The 3,524-nt window shown below is 37.6% G+C and overlaps 1 pseudogene across 1 annotated transcript; it reads right to left on the bottom strand.

Moving 5' to 3' along the window:
• Positions 1-2,714: 2,714 nt before the first annotated feature.
• LOC309857168 (small ribosomal subunit protein eS24 pseudogene) lies at positions 2,715-3,248 on the bottom strand (annotated as a pseudogene). Its single transcript has one exon. The product of its transcript is annotated as a small ribosomal subunit protein eS24 pseudogene (transcript).
• Positions 3,249-3,524: the final 276 nt, after the last annotated feature.

Consider the following 3,524-nt stretch of genomic DNA (forward strand, 5'->3'; position numbering starts at 1 on the left):
CCTTATCTTGGGAAAGTTGAGTCCTTTAACAAAGATATCAAGATACATTCAGGAAGAATCAAAACAACCTTCCTCACCCACACCGAGAATTTACAACCACTCTCCCATCTTTTTCTTCCACCAGTGTTTCTATAATTTTGTGTTTGTCCTGATAGTATATAAATCTTATATGTAGGGTTCTTTTTGACGAGGTACTTCCTTTATTTGCATATATATATATATGTATATATATATATATTTATATATATTTATATATTTATATATTTATTATATATATTTTATTATATATATATATATATTATATATATATTTTATTATATTATATATATTTATTATATATATATATATTTTCTCTTCTCATATACTTTTATCAGTCTTTTTGTTTATCTGTGTCTGTTTGTATACTTCATAAATCTTACCTAGGACCCATTTGGGCTAAACCTTCTCTTCTATTTCACTTTTTGTTCCTATCTCTCTCCCTCTCTTTTTTTCTTTCCCTTTTCTTTTTCCTCTCATTTGGGTGGGGAACCCTGATTGCTCAGAAGCATTCCAGGGTGCACCTTGATTGCACCACAGTCGATACACCCAGATACACCCATTCAGCCATCTATCACCCAAATGACTAAGAGCAGGAATGCCCAACAGAAGAAAAATACAGAGGATGAACCTTCTGCAACAGAGCTAAGGGCTATCAACATAGACAATATGTCGGAAAGAGAATTCAGGCTAACAATTATCCAAGCAATAGCTAGGTTGGAGAAAGCCATGGGTGACCAAACGGAATTGATTAGGGCTGAAATGAAAACGACCAGAGATCATGATTTCAATATTAGGGAAGAGCTGAAAGCTACCAGGGATGAACTTCACAATGCTCTCAATGAGTTCCAATCTAATCTAAATTCTCTCAATGCTAGAGTAACTGAGACAGAAGATAGAATTAGTGATATGGAGGACAAACAGATAGAGAGAAAGGATCAGGAAGAAGCCTGGAACAAACAGCTTAGAAGCCACTAAAAGAAAATCACGGAAATAAATGATGCCCTGAAACCTTCCAACGTCAGAATTTTTGGAATCCCTGAAGGGGAGGAGAAAGAAAGAAGTCTAGAAGATATAGTGGAACAAGTTCTTCATGAAAATTTTCCAAATCTCATGAATGGAACCAGCGTTTATGTACTAGAGGCCGAAAGGTTTCCCCCCCAAGATTAGAGATTCTTCAAAGTCCTCGAGACACCTAAAAGTAAGAATGAAGAATTAGAATTGTAGGCAGAACCTCCTGAAAGCAGCTAGGACAAAGAAGATCCTTAGGTACAGAGGAAAGCCCATCAGAATAATGTCAGACCTGTCCACAGAGACCTGGCAAGCCAGAAAGGGCTGGCAAGATATATTCAGGGCACTAAATGAGAAGAACATGCATCCAAGAATACTTTATCCATCAAGACTGACATTCAAAATGGATGGAGAGATAAAGAGTTTCCAGGATCGGCAAGGCTTAAAAGACTATGCAACCACCAAGCCGATACTGCAGGAAATATTAGGGGGCTTCTTTAAAGGAGGAAAAAGCCCAAGAATAGCATTGAACAGAAATAGAGAGACAATCTACAGAAAGAAAGACTTCAAAGGTAACATGATGTCAATAAAAACGTATCTATCAATAATCACCCTCAATGTGAATGGCCTAAATGTGCCCATAAAACAGAACGGGGTTGCAGAATGGATAAAACAACAGGACCCATCCATATGTTGTCTACAAGAGACCCATTTTGAACCTAAAGATACACCCAGACTGAAAGTGAAGGGATGGAGAATCATCTTTCGTGCCAATGGGCCTCAAAAAAAGGCTGGGGTAGCAATACTCATATCAGACAAATTAGATTTTAAACTAAAGACTGTAGTCAGAGATCCAGAAGGACACTACATCATTCTGAAATGGACTATTCACCAGGATGATCTAACAATTGTAAATATCTATGCCCCCAATATGGGAGTAGCCAATTACATAAGAAAACTGTTTATCAACAATAAAGAGTCATATTGATATGAATACACTAATCGTTGGAGATCTTAACAAGCCTCTCTCAGAAATAGAAAGATCATCCAAGCAGAAAACCAATAAAGAAACAAGAGCATTGAATGACACATTGGACCAGATGGACCTCATCGATATATACAGAACATTCCACCCTAAAGCAACAGAATACTCATTCTTCTCAAGTGCACATGGAACCTTCTCAAGAATAGACCACGTACTGGGTCACAAATCAGGACTCAACCGATACCAAAAGACTGAGATGATTCCCTGCACATTCTCAGATCACAATGCTTTGAAACTGGAGCTCAATCACAAGTAAAAGTTTCGAAGGAACTCAGAAACCTGGAAGCTAGAGACCACCTTGCTTAAGAATGCTTGGATCAACCAGGAGATCAAGGAAGAACTAAAACAATTCATGGAAACCAATGACAATAAAGACACTTCCATCCAAAACCTATGGGATACAGCAAAGGTGGTCTGAAGGGGGAAATACATAGCCATCCAAGCCTCCCTCAAAAAAATTGAAAAATCCAGAACACAGCAGCTCTCTCTACACCTTAAAGAACTGGAGAATCAACAAATCAAACCAACTCCACACATAAGAAGGGAAATAATCAAAATTAGAGTTGAGATCGATGAGGTAGAAACCATAGATACAGTAGAACATATCAATGAAATTAGAAGATTTTTTAAAACATTCTTAGTTTATTAATCCTCTCATGAAAAATCTGCACAATCACCAAAAATAAAGCCACTGCAGCATCTTTACTCCTTCTGTTGTCCAATCTCCAGCTCACTTCTTTTTGCCAGCACCAACATTGGCTTTCGCAGTCCCCCTGACTTTCTTCATTCTGTTCTTGCGTTCTTTTCGCTGTTTTCTTGAGGTCTTTTTCTTCTCATACAGACCATGTCTTGCAAGTCTATGTTTGGGTTCATTTTTCTTTGCATAATCCAAGGAATCATAAATCATGCCAAAGCCAGTTGTCTTGCCACCACCAAAATGGGTTCTGAATCCAAATACAAATATGACATCTGGTGTGGTCTTGTACATTTTGGCTAGTTTTTCCCGAATTTCTGTCTTAGGTACTGTTGCCTTTCCAGGATGAAGGACATCAATAACCATTTGTTTGTGCTGAAGTAGTCGGTTGGTCATGAACTTCCTGGTCCTGATAGTTACTGTGTCTTTCATGATGGCGGCCAAGCTTCAAGCAGCCGGAGAGGAAAAAAAGACTAGAAGCTGGTTTTTTGAAAGAATCAATAAGATTGATAAACCATTGGCGACACTAATCCAAAAGAAAACAGAGAAAGCTCAAATACATAATATTATGAATGAAAAGGGAGAGATCACAACGAACACCAAAGAAGTAGAAACAATCATCAGAAGTTATTATCAACAGATATAGCCAATAAACTTAGCAACCTAGATGAAATGGATGCATTCCTGGAAAACTATAAACTAGCATAATTGAACCAGGAAGAAATTGACAACCTGAAT

Source organism: Mustela nivalis (assembly GCF_964662115.1).
Source record: "Mustela nivalis genome assembly, contig: HAP1_SCAFFOLD_448, whole genome shotgun sequence".
NCBI classification, from domain to species: domain Eukaryota; kingdom Metazoa; phylum Chordata; class Mammalia; order Carnivora; family Mustelidae; genus Mustela; species Mustela nivalis.